At 33.0% G+C, this 23,502-nt stretch overlaps 1 long non-coding RNA gene across 2 annotated transcripts; it reads left to right on the top strand.

Moving 5' to 3' along the window:
• The first annotated feature begins 304 nt into the window (after nucleotides 1–304).
• LOC132721850 (uncharacterized) lies at nucleotides 305–7,920 on the top strand. Of its 2 annotated transcripts, XR_009624528.1 has the most exons (4): nucleotides 305–733; nucleotides 3,643–3,726; nucleotides 4,416–4,561; nucleotides 5,941–7,920. It is a non-coding gene; the product is annotated as an uncharacterized LOC132721850 (long non-coding RNA). The 2 variants fall into 2 exon arrangements; XR_009624527.1 differs by lacking the exon at nucleotides 305–733 and having other exon boundaries at nucleotides 3,323–3,726.
• The last annotated feature ends 15,582 nt before the right edge of the window (nucleotides 7,921–23,502 follow it).

Here is a 23,502-nt window from a genome sequence, read left to right as displayed (position 1 = left end):
AAAAGATAAGCAAGAAATAAACCAGAAATACATTCAATTTGAAAATCGTATTTTTCTGCTACTGTTAGCCCAATTTATGTGAAAGGTGTTGCAACGCGTTTCAATTTTGGGTCATTTTTGGGGGCGCAAGCCCCCAATGTAATTACGATAAATTCAGCTTACTACCCTTTGAACGCGTCTAGGCTATCTAGCTGCGCTGAGCAAAAATAATTCCAATATTTTGCCATAATATTCAGATCATCATAATACCGTATCTATTTTGAAATTGACTGGTCATTTTATTACTAAATTTTAAATCCTTTTATCACAAAATTGAATATACCATTGCTTTACGCGATTTGAATATTACTACGCTAGCAGTCGATAAAAATTTAATGAGAACCAGTTAATTTGTTCTACCTTCTGGTTCCCGATGCACGAGAGCCAAAGTACTTGCATACATTTGGTGCCAATTTTATCAAGTCATAAATTAACTAACTATCATAGAACACAATAATTCATGAAAAATGGAATACGATTTTCATATTAGATAACTTTCAAGCTTAAAATGGTTAAAAAGTGTGAATGACAGAGTAAAAATTTGTATGCGTATGAATACGAACTATATTCCCTCTGACGTCATTTTCCCGAAATCGCCATCTTGGTCAGTTATTCCGAGAAAAGGCTGAGAAGATTTGCTATCAATTACGAAGTCCCAGCTATTACGTTGATATTTTTGGTTGCAATCTATTCCGTATGTTTAATCAAGTTTTCTTCACAATCTGGTAAAGCTATTGATATATTTCGCTTGATAGACTGCAAATTTAAGTGCATTACAAACTCGGCCCTAAAAACGTACTCGGCCCCGAGTCAGCTCGGCCTTTTTTCAACTCGGTCCACTTTTCAATTTATTAACATATTGGTTTGTTTTATCACTCTTTTATTGTTGAAACCACATAATTAATATCTGGACTTATTCAGAAACATGGAAAGATATTTTCTTAAATTATTATTACATTTTTGACTACTTTTTGAACACATCTCTATAACTCAATTTACTGTATTAGCTATCTAAGCTAAACAAAATAGGCCCAAAACTTGTCATGGTATACAGGTTAAATGTTATAATTGGGTGAAAATGATAGTTTTCAATTATGTGATCATGATTTTTGCAAGCGACTGGAGGTACTGCCCCAGCCCTGTAATGAATAAAAAACCTATCCTAGAGGTCCCAAAATTTTAAAGGACTGGTAATAATTATAATTGTTAAATACAATATGACTTAAGTTCAGATATACTTATTTCATACATGTAGATCTGATTTCCACAGTTTTGCCTTCATCAGATGTAGGATTTCATATTTATGGTCAGTCCATAATTTTATAGATTTTTATTTGTAAATTTATAGACATTTATATGAAAAAAGTAGTTGTATTAAAATTCAAAACCACAGGTCAATAATAATGAGATTACTGATTATATTATTAAATATAACAGATTCCAGATAATGTGAGTATCGGCGTATTTTACACTTTAAAATCAACTAAAAAACGTACAACGTTTTACCAATTTGTTGCGTTCATTTACGCACTCTGTAAATTAATTACGCAAAGAATGTAAATTTGAAGCGTTTTTGGTGTGTACTTTCATTTTCGAAAACAGCTGATTGACCGCTTCCATTAACAGTTGACTGTGTATCTATTTCCAATTAATACCCGTCAAGATACTTTCAACTATTTTTCTCTGTAAAACCAGTCAAATTACGTCTTTATTGCTTAGGTGCTTGATAAAACAATTGTTCTATTTTCTTGATAATTGCAAGGATTTATTAATACACATGTAGTGCATGGTTGCTTCAAGGGCTAATCAAATTGACATTTTTTTCACACAAAATTTTACTCGGTAGATTTTTGATCTATTTAAATTTACCCCCCACATTCTGGAAAGTGGGGTAAGTAATTACCCCCAGTGTCAAAAAATTATCTTGAACTCTGTATAACAGTATGGTAATATTTAGAACAATTTGATGACTATCAATTTTTTACTTTAAACAAAAATTTAAAAGTCATCATACACTGATGAAACTTACCTCATTACCTTTGTTGATATAAACTATCAATAAAAACAACTTGTCTTTAGCAGTGGAATTTTATATACATCATATTAAGTCATCATTACTTTTATTTTTTAACATCTATATGATTATTATACTAATAGTATTCAAAAATTTGTTGATGGAAGTTTATGAATTGGTAGAGGAAGGAATAATTAAATCATGGCAGTGGCTAGCAGTATGAACCAGTATTGTTTGACAAAAGTGCTGGCTGTATGCGACTCATAATACGACTAGCATATACTCACTGTTGAGGCTAGCTGTACAGCATTTTAAAAATGAGTTGCCTAAAACAATAATATGCAAACTTGTTTTTCTAAAAGAAGATTTTATTGAATATCATATACAATTTCAGTCAATGTGAAAGTCAAAAAAAAATTCCTGCCGCAAGGACTTGAATCCTTAGATTTATTTCCGGCCCTGATGATTTTTTACCGGCCCGGACTCTGAAAGGTTTTTTTGTAGGGATGGGGGAGGGATATTGCCATAATTATAAAGAAAAATATTTAGCATATATGAATTGTCAGACTCAACTATAACTTATAAGATACTATGAAAAAATATACAGAAACATAATTAATAAAACATTAGCATAATTCACAAGAAAACAATACATCTTTCAAAGGTTTAATTTTGAAGATTGGAGAAAAAATATGTTTTGGTAAGGAAATTATCAAAGACAAGATGGTGGCTTACATTACATAGCAAAAACTGGTCGTATCCTGCGGTGATTTTGGTTATCTTGGTCTGTGAATACAAGCAAAAATTAAAAAAATAGATCGATCTTGGAAGCTTTGCATATTTTAGAAGGCCAAAAATTGTTTCAAACTGGCTGAAATTTTATTTGGACATGACAACTGACTGTATCGAAATTTATCTCGGCCCTACTGATTTTTAGTTGGCGAGGTCCGAGGACCGACAGTCTTTCGCACAGACTGCAATTTACAGTTGGTATAGTAATTTTTAGTGTTTGATGATCAGCAGATTTGTTTTCCTTCTGAAAATCATGGAGTTGAATAATTTAAATCTGTGTGAAAGCGCAAAGAGAAAGAGACTGAAAATTAATTTATTATTTCTATGGACAATATAGATGTAATACATTTGTAATCAAACATGTGGGTCAATTTCCAACAGAAGTTGAATTATGACAAAGTATTTTTAATAATTTTATTTCACTTTTAGCTACTTGAAAATTTCATGCTGGATGTTTGCTTACCATTACATTTTGCATAAGAGCTCTATGATTAACATTAAAGTCCACGGGCCAATTCATTTCTGATATATCTTTCCGATATCTTGTTATAATATAAAAGGCTGAACGTCATCATAGAATTATTAGGAAAAAATATATATGTTCATTCTTTGTAAAAATGTTAGAAGACTTGCAAGTTACTGATTTTATCATTGCATTGATTTTATTTATTATTGAAAAATGCTGAACGGCTATCCTCAACAGTGTGTATAGGCTAGAACTTTCAGTTTGCATTTTAGGGTCATGACGGCTTTCCCGTTGCTGTCAACAAACTTTAACCTTTTTCATAACTTTTCAGATCTTGGTGTATTGTCTTCATACTTGGTCACAACAACCCTTCAAATAGACCAGACTAAACTTGACCTCCATATAAACATTCAAGGTAAAATATTTAAATTTTCTTGATTTTTGCTATAAGTGGCTATGACTTTGTTATTTTTGAATGGATTGTCTTCAAACTTGTACGCAACAATCTTTTAGGAAAGGACCTGATTCACTCATTAATGTCCTTGAAGCTTTTGTGATGAGAAGTTGTGCAGAATAATACAAACCCAGAACAATTTCATTTACTTGGTTTTGCAACTTCTGAGACAATGGATTTTAAAGATAGTTGTTTTCTTAAAATTTCAGGACAGTATAGTAGATTGTAAAGACATTTAGTACATACTGTATATACACTATAACTACTATAGTATACTATAAAAATCTTTTGTGCTTGGACAATTTTGAACAAATTGTTTCTTAAACAGTGTAAGAAATTAGGATTTGAATCGACTAGTCTGGTCGGACTACCAGATTGGAATATTCACTAGCCCAAAAGACATTTCACTGGCACGATTCATTTGTTCAAAACAGTTGTTTATATTGCCTCTGAAAATACAGTAGCCTGGTCGGCTTGTTACTGTGAAAAGTTGGTAGCCCGAGGAGAAATTTAGTAGTCAGGCCCTCGGACTACTGCTAATTTCGAACACTGCTTAAATTATTGATTTGATATCAACTAACATAATTATTGGGATACTATATGTATATCTAATAATAATTATATTTTATCTTTCCAACTTTCTGTTTCAGATGGTCGGCCTACATGTCAGATTTGTGAATGTGAACGGCAGGATATCGATTTTAAGGATGCTTTAGGGTCAATGAGAATGAAATCAAGAGAGATAAAGGCTAAAATGTGAGACTGTCAATCTGACAAACCTTGCAGTGAATAAATGGTAAAATGTTTCTTTCAGTAGCATGGCATTTAAGGAAGCGGTACATGATTATTTAGAAGTGGTTGTATATGATATTTCTTAATTATTATATTCTAATAGCTTTTTTTCTTGACTTGTTTAAAGGCTGACACAGGACAGTTTATTTTAAGTCAGTGAGCTTCTGTCACTGGATAAAATCCAAATTTATAAAAGGGAATTACAGTGTATTTAAATATCATCTTATACTAGAAATTAGGAACAAAATTAATAGCAAGAACAATTGTGACATGTAAAAGCCCAGTCACACTAGAGCTTACGACCAGTGAAGACCAGTTCACGATCACCAGTGACCTCTGGTCGCGGACAATCTTTAAAACGTCTTACGACGGTCATCGGTGATCTTTGGCAGTCGCAGGTTATCTTATTTAGGTCCCACGACCAATTTCAGTCGTAAAAAGGTTTTTGAGCTTGCACAAAAACCTCCTTGCGATCAAACAGGTCGCTAGTGATCTTATAAGGTCTTAAGACTGTCGCACGATGGTCGTTCGGAAGTGCGACAATCTTACGACAGTCTTTACAAATTGCCACTAGTCACTGATAATCCTATGTAGTCTTTAGTAATCGTGTGATGGTCGTACGACAAGTTGTAGGTGATCGCATGTTATGAGACGGGTAGTCGTATGTAATCCCAGGCAATCTTGAGACCATCGTACGTTTACTTATGACCTGTCGTACGATTGTCAATGATGACTTGTCTAACGATACTCGCAAACGTAAATTTATCTGTGCATAAATGGTTTTGGTCGCAGACAATCGCTGATGATCGTCAGTTTTACAAGTCGCCGGTGGTCGCAAGTAATCGTAAGCTCTAGTGTGACTGGGGTTTAACATGTATTTAGGAATTCAGCTTTTCTTTCCTTTTCACCTCAGGAGAATTCACATTAAAATATTGAATATTCACAGTAAGCACTCCGACATATCTGACATATATGATTATCTTATCTACACTTAGCTATCTATACGTTATCAGAATCACTCACATTTATAAATTTAAATAATTTTGAAAAAATTGCTGTTTAGCAAATAGATGAAATACTTGGGGTGTCTGTGGTGGATTGGTTGACTTTGAACCTATTAAGCCTTTCACTGCTGTAGGTTCGAGCTCTGCAAGGGTTTATGGATTATTTCATGTGAGAAAGCTATCCAGCTTATTTATGGAACATTGATGGTACCCAGGTGCCTGAAATCATACACATAGGTGCACCAAGGTCTTCCTCAACCAGTAAAGCTGGAAATTGTGCTTTAAATTGCTCCCCCCCCCCTCCCCGAACAAAACAAAACAAAACAAAAATAATGGCATTTTTATTTTGCAATTAACTTTTTCTAAACAAATATTTCAGGAAACAGAGGCGTTTGTATGATAGAACAGTAATAGCAGGAGTGATAAGGACAGATGCATGTAGATGTGTCTTCATGTCGGAAACACTAGAGAAATTGAAATATTTGGGTTTTTCAAAACTTAAAAGAAAATGGAATACCAGGAGACTGCTTGCCCTTTGCAATGTTGGATGATGTGATGTCGAAAGCCTCATGAATATAGTAACTTGACTTAATCTAATTAGAAAAAGAAATGACATTGAGGAGAAAACTAGTCACCAGTCTTTCACCAAGAACATGAGATAACTTTCCAATATTTGAAATATCATAATATGTATAGAACTTCAATGAGCGAACAGTTTTTCACCAGGAAAATAAGATCACTTATCTCTATTTTTGAAATATGTATGAACAGAACTCTATCAACTTCAAGGTGAGAGTTTATCACGAAGAACATGAGATAACCTATGTATGAACAGAACCACATTTGTATATAGAGGCGCCAGTTCATCACCAAGAAGATGAGCTAACTTATCAATGTTTGAAATCTGTTATACCCCCGCACAACAAAGTTGTAAGGGGGGTATACTGGAATCAGCTTGTCCGGCCGTCGGGAGTTTGTCAGTTTTTTCTTGTCCGTCCAATAACTTCAGATTCCTTTGACCCACAGTCTTCATATTTGGCATGGAGGTAAGTCATGATTAGTAGATGACCTCTTTTAATTTTGAGAACACCAAGTCAAAGGTCAAGGTCACAGGGTCTTGACTGAAGAAAGCTTTTCTGCCCAATAACTTAAGAATCCTTCGACCCACAGTCTTCATTTTTGGCATGGAGGTTAGTCATGATTAGTAGATGACCCCTATTTATTTTCAGGTCACCAGGTCTAAGGTCATGGTCACAGGGGCCTTGGCTAATTAAAGCTTGTCCTCCCAATTACCTAAGAATCCTTTGACCCGTAGTCTTCATATTTGGCATGGAGGTTAGTCAAGATTAGTAGAATACCCCTATTGATTTTGAGGTCACTGGGGCTAAGGTCAAGGTCACAGGGGCTTTTATTACAATTAGCTTGTCTGCTCAAATGGTCTCATATATTCATCATAAAACACCTCCAGGCAAGGCTGCATGAAATGGCGGGGTGTTATTGAAGTCATTCAATGGCAGTTTCAGTTTTGAGGTCAGTAGGTCAAAGGTAAAGTTCACTTTGATCTTTTCCACTAAAACATGTAGAATACATAACTTAGCAATGCACTGGCTTACTTCCCTCAGATTTGGCTGGGAGGTTGTCTGAGCTGTAAATGACTACTGGTGTGATTCTGACAAATTGGTATGTGGGGGTATTCACGCCATGACAATGGCAGTTCTAGTTTGTACAGAAAATATCAAGTTGCAAGTTTCTTTTATTAAGAATAGACTTATTGATTAGATAACTTACAATATTTACAAACATTTATAATACCATACCCATTTAAAGTATTTCAGCTGAGTGTATTATCCAAAATACATGTATTGTTATAATGTACTTTATAGTATATTTATTGTAAAGTTTTGATTCTACTAGATTTTAAAAACATTTAGATTTTACTAGATCTTGAAAATATTTTGTTCCATGCTCTTTCATTTAATTTTGAATAATGAATCCAATAAATACCTATAATAAGTATAGGATTAAAATTGATAATGTTTTCTATCTTTAACTTATATAAAAGTACAAAAGTAATGTTCAAACTGCTGGTTAGATTTCAAACAGGACTAAACAGGAGTGTACAGTGCCATCCTTAGTTGTGCACATTGTTGGCATGTTCTCATCGTCAGATACCCACGGCCGAACCATTAACATTCATCATTGATTGCATGTTATGTGACATGTTTATCAATCGTGGGTATCCGACAATGGCATGTTCTGTTTCTCTGCACAAAATGGCCCCAGAGTTAAAAAAAGAAAAATCTATCACATGTAAAACTGCCAAAATTCAAAAGAGTGATCAGAACCATACACAGTTTTGGAAGACATGTTTTTGTGACAAAAGCCCTTCAAGTTCATATATGACCTTGACCTTTATTTGATATAGAATATCTGGAGTTAGCTGGAATTGTCATTACTTTGTTATTATTTACAGATTTGATTCATGCTTGGACAAACAAACACAAAACCAACATGTTGAAGTTTTCTGATATAACTTTGACATTTAAATGACCATTACCTCCAAGGTTAAACAACTGAAATTCGATCACATTGTCATAACTTTGTTTTTGTCTATGATTTGATTCATTCTTGGACAAAAGAACAATTATCATTCAACTATGACCTTTACTATTCAAATTTGAAATTTACTTTATACATTTATATTATGTTTTCTAGGAGTACTCTAATAGATATTACAATATTCTCCTACTGATGTGTTTGACTTCCAATATAAGAAAAAGCCGAGCATGGCCCAGGCTAGATAGTGGCTCTTGTTTTCAATGCCAACTTGATTATATGTATCCATTCCAATTTACATTCTCACATGTATTATCTATTGTGCTTGAAAGGTTTCTACAAAAAACAAGTTTGTTCTTACAGTCCTGGTTTTATTTTAGAAATATTTTATAGACAGTTAAATTTTGTTTATTTTCTATCTGCATAATCATTTCTTGGAATAGATATAGTAAGTACACTGATTTATGAGTTATACACTCACATAAGGAAGTACTTTACATGAAAATTGGTTAAACAACTATAGTTTCCCAACAAAATCCAATGTCATAATTTAAAATGTTTATTCATGATATATATATGATATCAATTATGCATTTTGCCTGGGTTTGTTAGTATGTTCTTGGTACATAATTTTCAATTTTGACAAGAGTTTGGAGGCGATACTATTATATTGTGTACAAAATGGGCACTTATTCAACTTTGAAAGAAGAATGATATCAGATTGGAACACCTAAAGTAGATTGCTATACAAATCTCGAATTTTTGTATGCAACATATTGCGCCCCCATCAGTGCTTTCAGCACTTTGATTTACAATAAGAGATTATAGATAGATAGATTTATTTCGGCAAAGGAAGCATATACATAGTTGACAATATAACATAGGATAAAATAATGAGCATTATTAAATACTATATCACATACGAGTAAAACTATGACATGCTCACCAAAACCAAGGATAACACAAAAAAGGGCAAAAAAGCTCTTATTTCCATTGTGGTCCTTTGTATTGGCGGCATGACATAGACAGGCAAACCTTAAAATAATCATGTTTAAGAATACTAATAAATCATAAAAATGTATATCACAGTCAAATCTTGAGTTAATGATACTCCTGTTTACAGCTAGGATTTAAAACACATTACTAAAATTGTAATAAGATAAATGGCAGACAATTTAAAATCCTGAGCCGAAATATGTAAAAACATGTTCAAAAAAAAAATTTTAAATACTGTTCATAAGATGACTTTTGATGGCAACCTTAAAACTTTGTAACCTGTTGATCTCCGTTAACTTTACAGGTAAATCATTCCATAATTTAATACCAGAGAAAGCAAATGATTTAGAACCCTGGCCTTTGACCTTAGGTAGACAATATCCACCCTTTTGACTAAGTCTTGTACTATAATTATGAATGGAATCTTGTGAAATAAAGTGTTCAGACATGTAATCCGGAGATAGGCCATTTTTTATCTTAAAAACATGACACAACATTATCTGTTCAACTCTTTTGTGGACCGGTAACCAGTTAAGGGACTTAAAGTGGGATGGGTCAATGTGGGCTCTAGAGTCCAAGTCAAGTACAAATCTCATTATTTTGTTTTGACAAGTTTGTAACTTATTTTTTAAAGACTGTGTCAAGCTATTATACCAAACAGAGCATGCGTAATCATAGTGACACTGAATAAGAGACATAACCAGAAGTTTCTTGGTATGCTGAGTAAGAAACTCTTTCTTGCGGTAAAGAAATTTTAACCGAGAGTTGGCCTTCTTAAGAACAGACTCGGCCATGGTGCAAAATGACAGATTTTGGTCTATAGTAATCCCAAGATACTTGATAGATGAAGTTGATTCAATGGATGTACCAGAACAGGTTATATGCAGGTTAGATTGTGACCTAAGTTTTTGCCTGGACCCAAATAAAATTGACTCGGTTTTACCCAAATGCAATGACAACTTATTGTCCACTAACCATTGGCTGACCAATTCCATATCATCTGTCAATGCCTTTTCAACAACAGATAAACTTTTACCAGATACAAGGATACCAGAATCATCAGCATACAAAAGCAATTTATTTTTGACCACAGCTGACATATCATTTACATAAATTAAAAAGAGAAGGGGTCCAAGGATTGAGCCCTGAGGAACACCACATGTTATTTTGGAATTGGAAGAATAAGTACCAGAGACATCTACAAGCTGCTGTCTATCTGATAAATATGATTTGAACCAATTTAGGACGTCAATACTAAGACCTGATGCTTGCAGTTTCATTAAAAGAATGGAATGGTCGACTGTGTCAAACGCTTTCTGCAAATCCAGCAGCACCATACCAACAACATTACCTTTATCATTTTCATACCTGATAAAGTCTGTAAGGTGAATCAGACAAGTATCAGTAGAGAAGCCACTCCTGAAACCTGATTGAAATTTATACAGCAGATCTTTATCCTTAAAATAAGCTTCAACCTGGTCATAAACCACCTTTTCAAGGATTTTAGATACAACATTTAAAATGGACACAGGCCGGTAATTACCAACAGACAATTTGTCGTTCTTTTTATAGAGGGGAACAACTCTTGCAGATTTAAGATCATCAGGGACTTGACCTTGGATAAGGGATAAGTTTATGATATGAGCTAATGGACTAGCAATAACTGGGGATCCATCTCTGATAAAACGTGAGGGTATACCATCTAAGCCAGTAGCTTTTTTGACACCTAATGAAGTTAAGTATTTAAGAACTTTACTTTCAGAAACAATGGAAAAAGAAAAACTGTTTGCAAAAACACCCTTGTTTGCATAAAAAGTATTAACAAAATTCGTACCAAATTTATGCATACTTTCTGGCAACTTTTCAACAAGTTTACATGCAACTGTTGTATAAAATTTGTTAAATGATTCAGCAATAAGTTTCTTTTCAAAACACACATTATCATCAATATTTAAACAAATATTTGAACTGGTTGAAGATGAACCCTTCTTGGAAGGCAAACCAAGATTTTTAACAGTGTTCCATAAAGAGGTTGAGTCATTTTTGTTCTCTTCCAGTGTATTAGTAAAATATTCCTTTTTTGCTTTGGCAACAAGATACTGAACTTTGTTCTTGAGAGTCTTAAATGAATCATAATTATCACAGTTTCTATCACATTTATATTTATTAAAAGCTTTATCCCTTTCATTAATTACACTAAGAATGTCTGAGTCAATCCATGGTTCTGTTCTCTGTTTAATTCTGGTCTGTTTCACAGGTGCTATATTGTCTATCACAGATAAAAGTAACTGTTTAAATATATTCCAGGCATTATTTACATTATCACTTAGCAAAACAGGAGACCAGTCAGTATCTAGAAGACTAGCTTGAAAGTCATCTTTGTTATAATTTTTCAAAGATCTTAAAGTGACATTGTTATGAAAACAAATAGGAATTTTACTGACTTTTCTTGTACAAAATATTAAGCTATGATCACTAAATGAAGTATGAATTACACCTGACTGAGTAATTTAATCATTATCAGACACCAATATCAAGTCAATAATAGTTGCACTTGTAATACTAACTCTAGTAGGTTCTGAGATCAATTGTTTGTAATGAAACATATTAATAAATGACTTAAAACATTGCAAAAGAGGATAAGACTTAACTTTAGACACATCTGTATTAAAATCTCCTAAAATTATAGATTCACATTGTAAAAAGTCACTACTTGACGAGCATAAAGAGTCTAAAATTGTATAAAAGTTTAGTTGCACAGGAGGTCTATAAATAACACCACATAAGATAGGTTTTGATTTTGGTAAAAGTATATCAATCCATGTAGCTTCTAATTCTTCATGCTTGAGATCATCACGTGTGTTGTAGGATAAATCCTTCCTGATATAAATACAAACGCCACCCCCTTGTCTGTTTCGATCCCTGCGCTGAATACAATAGTTGTCGATGTTAACTTCAGAATCTGGAACTGAGTCATCTAACCATGTTTCAGAAACACAAATACATGCGGCTCTAGATCTACGAGCTACAGAATTAATTTCATGTAGTTTTGGTAAAAGACTTCGAGTGTTTACATGAATAAAATAAAGACCACGTTTATTGAAAACTTTAAAATCACTTGTGGTGGAACTAGAAGTGTCAGCTGAGGGTCCGAGGCACGGATGGATATCTCCACACAACAACAAGCATATAGGAAGTAAATCGTTTCTGCTCTCTTTAGTACGAGAAACATATTTTCTAGTTGACACTGAACAATTAATAAAGGTGTTAAAATACACTAGTTGTCCATAATTGACTGGTAAAACGTTAATACTGTCCGAAATAAAATTGTCCGGATACTGTTCTACTTGGAAATCATGAGAATCCTTCTCCTTCATGAAACGACATGAAATAAGTGTTAAAATGAAAGTTATCTTCACTGGGTTCATTATTGGACAGTATAGATGTGTGAGGGTACATGGAATCCACAAATAAATAATAAAAAACTGGTCTGTCCGAAAATTACACTAGCCGGAAACTGTTCATGTATTGCACGTATGGTGTGTGTTACTAATCGTTGTATAAAAACGGAATGAGGTTTTGCAAAACAGTTATTGGTTTAGACCTACATAAAATTTAACATAAATCTTGAAATTAATTATTTCCAGGCAAACAAATACGTCAGATGAGTCCCTTAAATATTTATCATAAAGAAACTGATTGATCGCGATGTTAAAATTAATGCCATAAAATCATTTCTTTTTATTAAAAGGAATAAATATATATTGTCAATTTCATTTTCCCCAGAAAGTTAAAAGATCTTATGTTATGGCGACAGCTGTTTTATGCAAAATATACAACTCGGCTGCTTGACTGGTGATAACTTTTTACAATATGATGTTTAAAGAAAATCGTTATTTGTTTGATATGGATTTAGTTACATAAAAGCTAAATGAATTATTAAGTTAACTTTGACGGAAAAAGATGTTGTGGGCTTTCTAAAGTTTGTAAATAACTAACGAGAAATAAAACGATGGTGGGATTAAGTTTGCTGGTACAGAGACGATTATTTTTGGTTTGTATTTTATTAGAACTTATTAAAACTATTTGATATGGTCTTCAGAATATACAATGTAAGGTCATGAAACGGAATAGAATAAGTAATGATGGGAACGATATACATGGTGTGTGTTTTGTAATGTTCCAGATGTGAAAGGCTTTATTATAGGTTTATAACTTTTGTATCGCTAGCTTGCATATTTTACCAAGGTAATGTCACAGGAAGCTGTATTCTTAGAAATGATAAAAAGAGATAAATGTTGCATGTGTCACTAAGATCTGTTGTAATATCAATATGCAAAACATATTGAAACTGAATTAAAACACATGTTGCTGTTTGTTTGATTGATTGGGTTGTACGTCACACCGACACAGTATAGGTAAGAAATCTTCAGGCAAGAACGGGCACCCGAGTAGAACCACCGACGTTCCGTAAGCTAGCTGGATAGCTTCCTCACATGAAAGAATCCAATGTCCAGGTCGGGATTCGAACCCACAGCGGTGAGGGACAAGTGGTTTGAAGTCAACGACCTTAACCACTCGGCAACGGACGCCCCTAAACACATGTTGCTCTTCTTTTATGCTTAAGACATGTGGCTTCTAAAATTTAATACGGATAAATGTAAATAATTTTACTTCTTTGTTTTTTTTCAGACTTGTATAAAAAAATTGAGCATAATTATTTTGATACAATGTTCGTTTATGTCATTTTGATGCGGCTATCCCATTGTTTTGATCTTTTAAACTGAAACATACAACGTATTTCTTGTATGGTTATAGAAATACTTATTTTCTCAATTTAAAATCATTCAAACACTTTAAAGGGACTCCACCGAAGTTTTTTTTGACAAGACGGGACTGGAAATTGTTCCTCTTTATTTATTTAAATTATCAAGGCGTTTGCTTTTGTGCTTTTTAGGCCTTAACATCCATTCATACAAAGAAGAATACTACATATAGTAATTCAAAGTTAACTTGAAAATCGATTTGTGTGCTATTCTTAGCCGGATTTGAGTGAAAAGCTTTTCATTTTTATGTCACTTTCGTTAATAAAAATGAGTATTCTGGACATAAGTGGTGAGGAAATAAGCTAAACACTTGCAAATAAGCTATTGTTCCAGATAAACAACCGATGGTTCACGAATCTCGAGGAAAAAAATATCCAGTCCCGTCTTTTCAGTTGTTGGGCTCCTTCATATTCACCTGACCTTGCCCCCTATGACTTCGTTTTTTTTCTTGTCTTTTTTTTGTTTGTTTTGTTTTCACAAACATGTACAAAACACAGTCAAATAAAAAACTTTCAGGTCGAGAATTTTTTTATTGCAAACACCTCAGTTATTCCAGTGTCTTCATAGCACACTTTAAAAGATTATCTTCATAGCACAATTTAAAAGATTATCTTCATAGCACACTTTAAAAGATTATCTGCATAGCACACTTTAAACGATTATGAAAATGCCTTCAAAATTTGGATGCGGAAACTGAAAAATTTGGATGCGGAAGGTGAATACTTTGATATCAAAATCAAATTTCAAGTGCTTAGATTTATTAATCCCCTTCCGCGTAGGATTATAGGAATGGTCTCCGAATGTCTGTCAGTCCGTCCGTCTGCCCGTCCATAACACTTTCGTGTCCGCTCCATAACTTTTAAACCGCTGAAAATTTCTTGAAACTTGGCATAATGAGACAATGTGTAGAGCGCAATAATGTGGTTGCTACCCCAAAGTTCAAGGTCACAATTAAATGTCAAATATTAAAAAGTCTTTATTTCATAATAAAAAGTATACATTTCGTGTCCGCTCCATAACTTTTAAACCGCTGTTTTTTTTTTTAAAAATATAACTTGGCACAAGTGATCACCATAATGAGACAACGGGCATAGCGAAATAATTTGGTTTCTAACCCCAAGGTCAAGATCACACTTAAAGGTCAAGTGTTAAAAGGTCTACATTACAATGCCGCTTAATAACTTTTAAACCGCTGAAATTTTATTTTAATAACTTGACAAAAGTGTTCACCATTATGAGATGATGTGCAGAGCGCAGTGACTGGATTGCTTCCCCCAAGGTCAAGGTCACACTTACAGGTCAAATTTTAGAAAGTCTACATTTCGTGTGTGTCCATAACATTTAAATCGCTGCAATATTTTTAAGTTAACTTGGCAGAAATTATCACCATTATGATACCATTGGCAGAGCACAAACAACTATTTTTCATGTCAGCTCTATAACTTATTTACAATTCAAAGGTTTTAAAATTACTTGGCACAAATGATCCCACCGTGATAAAATCTGCAGAGCTCAACATCCAGGTTGCTACCCCAAAGGTCAAGGTTATATGTTCTCCATATTTTTTTTTACTTTATAGAAGATTTTAAATAATTTGGCACAAACAATAACAATCGTGAGACTATGTGCTTATGATATGCATGGCACAACATCAAGGTCATGGTTGGTAAAAGGTCAAGAAGTACACATTCGTGTTCACTGCGGAAGGGGATTTAGCTGCCCTTCAGACTGCCTTGTTTATTTTTGAACACTCCTCATACACGTAAACCATAAAGCGCTAATAAGATTCATCGGATAAAAATCCGTATTATGTTAGTGACAAATACGGTACCATATATGAAAATGCCGGGCTATTTTCTCCGTTTATTTCATTTCATTTGGAAATTGGAACAGAGTCTGCTGAGGGCGTGGTTTCTTTTGCAAAAATAATGTATTCATCCGTCATTCATTATTCATACAATGTATTTCTTGATAATTTTTGTGTGTGAAATAACAAACAGACTTTCAATAAATTGACTCTCATTTCGTCTAAGTATTTAAAGGTATATAATAAAATGAAAATACTGTTGTAACAGTTATTTAAGCCATTTATTTGCTACTCGCAGCGTATGAAAACAGTCGCTCGTAGCAAATTGTACAAAGTCTTAGGAAGCTTCTACAAAATAATATTTCGTATGAATTAAACCGGGCCTGCAAATTTCATGTTAATAAGTTATGTCACCGCCTCCGACGGCCCTTCCTTTTTCCAGATATTTATACTTCACAACAGCAGGTGCCATGTGCCGTGTGGCAGCTGTGAAAAAAACTGCCCTTACTTTACTTCAGTGTTGTTATATATTTTGGTCCTTAGGGATAATTGATTCAAGCAAATTAAATGTTAAGGATTGAATAGTGATAAATCCGATGCTAGTGGATGTGATAGATGCTGCACTTTTACATTATCCCTTATGAACTAACTCAATCAAACAGTGTCTGCAATCTTCATATAATTATATTATTTCATTGCTTCCGAGGGATCATCCATTTTCCATTTCCTTTATAAAGTACACCCATTTTGACTTCGCATCATAAAATCCACAAACACATATGACATTCATATTTCATTGGTGTAACAAGGTCATTAGGCTCTTCATAAAATGAATATAAATTTATCGATGCTGCGTGATAAAGCTACAATATACATTGAAAATTGATGAAGACTGAAGAAAAAATCCATATATTATTGTGAATTACTCATTTTGGATTATTATAATGTTATCGAACATATGGACTTTTTGGCTGATGTTTACCATTTTAATGTTTAAAGTTTGAAAAGTTCTACTAAAGTCCATGCTAGAAGGCGTGGACTTCTTGCAATTACAACTGCCGTCCAAGTACTGGCAACCTGCAACATTTTCAATTTTGCCGTTTTGAACGTTCTTTAATATTTACATTTTTCTCTTCTTTACTTACTTTCAGGTACTTGGGGCTGCTATTACATTTTTTATGTGCCTGATATTCACGAATTTTAATATTGCCATTAAGCTATTACAAAAAATAACTTCAAAATATCAAAGCGGGGACACTATACACAGATTAAAAAGGAAATGAACACTTTGGAGTAAACATTTTGTTAAAGATAATAATTCCTGGACGTTTAAAATTGGACACGCGTTGAAAGATGAGGTAATAGAAAATATTAAAGTACCAAACATTACTTATTGCAATCAACGAAGGTTTCTTGTGTACAAATGTGATACATCAATGTTATGCGGAGGTTGGGGTGACCGCCAGATAGGTATAATTTCAACATTCTTAATAGCCATACTTACAAATAGAGTTTTTGTAATCGACATAGACAAGCCTTGTAAATTGGATAATATTTTAGTACCAAACATTTACAATTGGTCGCTGTGTTACAACTTTGTTAAAACCGTGTCTAAAAACAATTTGGTTGATTACAAGTATATTGATAGCTTGGGAAAATTAAGAGAAACAATAAAAAGCCTCGATTTCAACCGTACATGGTCAAAACAAGTTGTAACTGTAAGGGTGAACAGCTACGCAATTGATGAAGTAAGAAAACACAAACTTGCTGCAATAAGATTAAAGTGGCTTTTAAATATTACAAATGAAAATGCCATTCATTTAGTACTTCACACATTGTTTAAACCAGGTGAAAAATATTGAACGATGCAAGTGAATTCTATGATAGACAAATAAAAGGTAAACAACTTATATGCAGCCACATACGCATGGGCCGAAATCCTAGTATACCATCAGATTCAATTCTTAAAGCACCAAATGTAACTATGCTTCTTCAGTTTTTAAAGTCTTTCGAAGTAGAAGTGACAAACGCTGTATATGTTGCATCCGACTCGGAAGAAATCAAGCAACTTGCTAGAAAAGAAATAAAATCGTATATCAACATTAACCGAACAATAGTTCATGTTGACAGACTTGGAGAATTTAAAAAGATAAAGTTAGAGGCATGTAAAGGACTGGTTACAGCTATTTTAGAACAGTTTATATTGTCATTATGCGATACCCTAATTTTAACAAGAAGCGGGTTTGGTACCATGGCAGCATATATAAGAGGTTTAGACGACAATTTGTTCATCTTTCACCCTAAAACTCGTACTATAATCAACTCAAATTTGGTCAATTTGCAAAAAGCGTTTAAATTTTATTAGAAATGTATTGAAATGCTTTGCATTTTTGCATCTCATATGTATACTTTGCATTTTTGCATCTCATATGTACATGCACCTACTATAATAATGAACTCATCCATGAATGTTTGATGAATAACTGTAACATGTGGTAAAAAACCACATGATGCAACAGAATTTCGAACGTTTTCGAATATTTAATGTCAAGATTAAAGTGAATTGGTATAAAATGGAAGGTCTGTAATACAATTAATAATACGGGTTATAGTATTTAGTATCAACAAATCACGAAATACTTATATTTTATCTTCCAGTTGAAATCGTGAATTCACGAAGTTGAAATAGTGAAATTCAAAACGTGAAGTCATTAAGTTGAATTCGGGAATATGAAATTGTGAATTCGAGAAGTTAAAATCGTGAATTCGTGAAGTTGAAATCGTGAATTAATGAAGTTGAAATTGTGATTTTTCTGTCTTATGTATTTTAAAATCTTAAATTAAATTGAATTTAAAAATTTTTGAAGTTGGGTTAAGAAGCCAAAAATTAAAAAAATTTGAAAGTCACCACGAATCTTTTCGTAGAAATTTTCAGGGTTTGGGAAGATGGGGGTTTTTTGTGAAAAAAAACCCCTGTATTTTCCCCTTTTAAAATTTAATTTAATTTTATTTTTTTTTTATTTTTAAAAAAAAACGTTTAAAGTTTTACCCTAAAAAAGGGGTAAATTTTGTTTGGGAGTCCGAGTGGGAGACTTTAGGAGAAAAATCTTTATCCTGTTTTCTGGATTAAACTAGGCAGTAAAACTTTAAACGTTTTTTTAAAAAAATATTTCAAGTTTTAAAGACAATCTTTGGTGTGCTACATTATTTTTGATATTCTAACGATTTCTTAGAATAAAATATATTTTTACTTCAAGTCGACGGAATGTTTACAAAAAAAAAAATAATAAAAAATAATAAATAAAAAATAACATATCTTACCTTTAGAAAAGCTGAAGGCCCCTTTATGTTGATGTTCAGTATTATACATTTGCTGACCCGCTCGATCACCCGACCTTAATCTAACAGAGCATGTGCAAAATGTTCGTTTATCAGCTCATCAGTTGCAAAGGAACTTGGTGTCGCATTGATGCAATAATAATAAATAATCGCCGCTGGCTATCAGAAATCTCATATGGAAAATGAGAAAGCGTAATTAAATAGTGCATATAAATAATATAAAATGTGTAGGTGCCACGTATAAACTTAACACAAATTCTTTGTGACGAATTTATTATACAGCGAACTTTCTTCTTTAGAGAAAAAAATTGTGTTGTTGAGCTTAAAAAAAAATAAATAAAAACATTTGTTTGTCTGTTTGTGTTTTACGTCACACACACATATATATATAAAAGAACGAGTCATGCAATTTTGTAAACATCTCTCAGACTGATTGATTCAAGAGACGTTTAAAGAAATTGATGTCACGATTGGAGTACGATTGTTATAATTCATAAAACAGATTTATAAGATGGATGTTATTACGAAGTTACTCTGATGAAGCGTTGTTTATTTGCAGTAAATCATTTGTTCTTTTATTTGCTGTAATATGTTACTTTATTCAAATATAAAATAACAACCTTTTTACAAATCGGATGTAAAGATAAGGAAGGAAAGCAAAACCCAGTCTAAATGAAGCACCGGTAAGGTACTCGTCAGTTTAGTTTCCTTACTTTTGTTGACAGACACCGCAATTTGTAAACTGTTTTATCAACAGACATCACTATTCTATTTAACAAGGACCGAGTATAGCCGGAAGCTTAATTAAATAGTGCATATTAATAATATTAAAAATTTTTTTTGGTTTTTTTAAATTTTCCTATGTTTCACCCTTTGAGTAAAATACTTTTTTTTTTTTCCTTTGTGTTTTACCTCACCCGCACGGTATTGGTCTTTGGAAAACATTAAAGGGTTTAATTTGGTTTGGGAAAGAAGACCTCAGGGGGCCCTTTTCATTTTTTTTCCCAGGAAACGAAGGGGATTTTGAAAAGAACCACCGACTTTCCTAATCTAGCTTGATAGCTCCCCGGGATTGGGGCCCCCGCGGCGAGGAGCAATTTGGGGTTTGAATCAACGCCCTTAAAAAACCCCCGCCCAACACGCCCTTTAAAATAGTTTAATCATAGAATGTTATTGAAATCTATGAAATTCTTAATTATATGTCTAATTTGAATAAAATAATGTGAGAAGCTCAGTTCTCTATTGGTATTTTCTTTAAAAAAAACTTCAAGCTATTTATAGACACTATATATTCATATTGTGACCACCTGTAGTGTGTAGAATTTTAAAAAAAACATATCTACTTCGTGTGAAGTCAAAACATGTTTATTTTATATTTACAAAGAGACTGTGAAGCAATTATCAATATTTTTTATGCCCCCGGGCATATAGTAATTGAACCGTCCGTCCGTCTGTCCGTACAAACCAGAGCTACATTATGGGGTTTGGTCTAATTGTTCTTCATAACAATAGATGTCTTTGATGTCATTCATTCCGTTTCTCTTGTGGGGTTATTTTTTGCTGCATTGTGGGGTTAAAAAGAACAAAGAAAATAACAAAAGAAAACCCATTAATGTAGCTCTGGTAAGAACATCCCGTCCGTCCGTCTTTCTGTACGAGGTTAATCTAGAACGGCAAGTTGGATTTTTCTTAAGTTCTACCTGTACCAATGGCTTCTTAGTTTACACACTTACTAATCAATACAAAGTACATGATCTGGTCAATAAACATAACTATGACTTCCATATTTACAAAGTTATTGCCCTTTTCAGCACTTAGAAAATGAATAATGGTTAACCTAAAACTCAAGTTGGAAATATCTTAAGTTCTATCTATACTAATGGCTTCATAATTTCCACACTTACTTCTCAATACAAAGTACATGATATTGCCAAGTTATATAACTGTGTCATCCATATTTCCCAGTTATTTCCTTTTTTTCACTTTAAAAATAGGGCCTGGTCTGGTTAACCTATTCCAGCAAGTTGGATTTCTCTTAATTGCTTAATTTATTTAATGATATCTTGCATATTTGGTAGGTGGATACCTTTAATGGGTCCTCTAATTTTTTGTGGAGTAAGTGGTATCTAGGGTCAAGGTCAAGGTCACTGGTTTAGATAATAAATTTAAACATTTTTGCTCATACAGCCTTTATTTTTTGGTTGATGTCTTTCATGTTTAATACAAACATGCCAAGGGAGGTCCTCCTTCTTTGGGTATAGTAAGGGGTCGTTTGGGTTAAGGTCAATGTCACAATGTCAAGGTCACCAATGTTAAAAAATAGATTTTTACATTTTTTACAGGTGTATTAACAGGTGTATAGACAGATGTCATTTATAATTTTGATAGAAACATAAAATTTGATTGAGTAAGTGGTCAGTTGGGTCAAGGTCACCAGTGCTAAAAAATAGATTTTTACACTTTTGCCCATACAGCCTTTATTTATTGACAGGTGTAATTTCATATTTGATAGGAAGATAACTTGCATGGTATTCTTCCTTTGATTGAGTTAGGGATCAGTGTGTCAAGGTCACTAGTGCTGAATATAGATTTTTACACTTCTGCCCATACAGCCTTTATTTATTGACAGATATATTTCATATTTGGTAGGAAGATAACTTGCATGTTATTCTTACTTTGGATGGAGTTAGGGGTCAGTTGGGTCAAGGTCACAAGTGCTAAAAATAGACTTTTACACTTTTTTGCCCATACAGCCTTTATTTATTGACAGATTTATTTCATATTTGGTTGGAAGATAACTTGCATGGTATTTCTTCTTTTGGATGGAGTTAGGGGTCAGTTTGATCAAAGGTCATCAATGCTCAAAATAGATTTTAACATTTTTGCCCAGGTGTCAGTGGTTTCAAGGGAAAGGTGCCAAGTATAGATTTCTTACAATTATATATGTTTTTGATAAAGTTGAATATTTATCACTTCACAAGTCATAGCAATGATTGGCAACTTATATATTTTCAAAATTACAAAATGCCATGAACTCTGTCAAGCTAATAAACTTGTGTTTACAAATTTTTGGCAATGTTTCTTTCCATAACTGAGTGAATGGGTAAACATTTTTTGAAATATTGCTACTGACAAGAATCGGAGCCGGGGCATTTTGTGTTTAACAAACACGTTCCTTGTATATATATATCCAATTTGAGCCATAGTATATCTTTTAAATCATTTAATTAAAGTGTAACTGCTACTAGAAACGCGTCGTGCAATTCCCTACAAAATTTTATTTAATACGTTTATTTTTCAACGACTTCGATTGTTTCTTAGACTAACTACACCATTAGAGGACGATTCAAGTAAAAAAAGGTTTGATGTCCACATAGAATTTTTTTTTGTACATAAGTGCTAGAAAAAAGAATTCCTTATTTGATAACACCCATTTTAAAAGCAGTGGTATTTATTCTAAAATTGTGTTTGGTAGTCTCACGAACATTTATAGTTCGTAATAGAAAGACGAAAATGCATTTGAAAATATTCCGTTGTGGCTGGGATTCGAACTTAGGACTTCTCGTTTAAAAGTGAATTGTTTATCCTGTATACCTCTCAGCCAAAGAATTAAATTCATCACTAAGTTGTCAGAGTTTGTATCTCATTAAAGTTATGAAAGAAGATGAACATTCAAATGTAGCAGACGGTGATGTGATATTTTTTAAACCCACGCCTATTCAAAAAATATATAGATATAACTCATTTAGGATTGTTATACAGAAATTAATGTCAGATATGTATGTAAGTTCAAGGAAAGATCAGCAAACTTCTAAGACAACATGGAATGTTTTGAAAGGATGTATTACGTTGGGTTATCTTTTCTTCTCTAGCATTTAGCTTTACTTTGTTTCATAGATTACTCAATGCGTTACAGTTATTGCTTGGAGGATAAACGAATATTCCAGAATGGTTTAAAAGCAATTTGCATATACATGTGTGAGGATTTCTTATCATTCAATTTAAGGCATGGTACAGGGTCTATGTCCTTGAATAAGAACTAACTGACTAAATGAACCAACCAAACTAATTAAGTAAGTTTTATCTTCATGTATCTGATTGTGTGTTTTATAAGCAATCAATTTCTCTGTGTTTTGTTACATAAATATCTTAGAAAATGGGAATTGTCACGTAAATGTAAATTAATATGAGGTACTACATTGAATATATTTCAAGTAAGAAGTCTCTTTTTAGGCAATGGTGACAGTATATTTTAATTATATCAAATGAAATTTTGATTTTATACAATAATTCTCTAAAAAGCGTAAAATAAGGCCATATCTTGGAATAGAATAGAATGATTGATGACGTCATAGAAAGTCATAAACCGTTTTTATGTTTACAAGGTAAGTTTCAACGATTCGTTTCAGTTTTGGAC

The sequence above is a fragment of the Ruditapes philippinarum genome, unplaced genomic scaffold (genome assembly GCF_026571515.1).
Source record: "Ruditapes philippinarum isolate M1 unplaced genomic scaffold, ASM2657151v2 ctg1474_1_1_1_1, whole genome shotgun sequence".
Lineage (NCBI taxonomy): Eukaryota > Metazoa > Mollusca > Bivalvia > Venerida > Veneridae > Ruditapes > Ruditapes philippinarum.
Note: the sequence above shows the minus strand (reverse complement) of the source record. Positions and strands in the feature narration are given on the sequence as shown.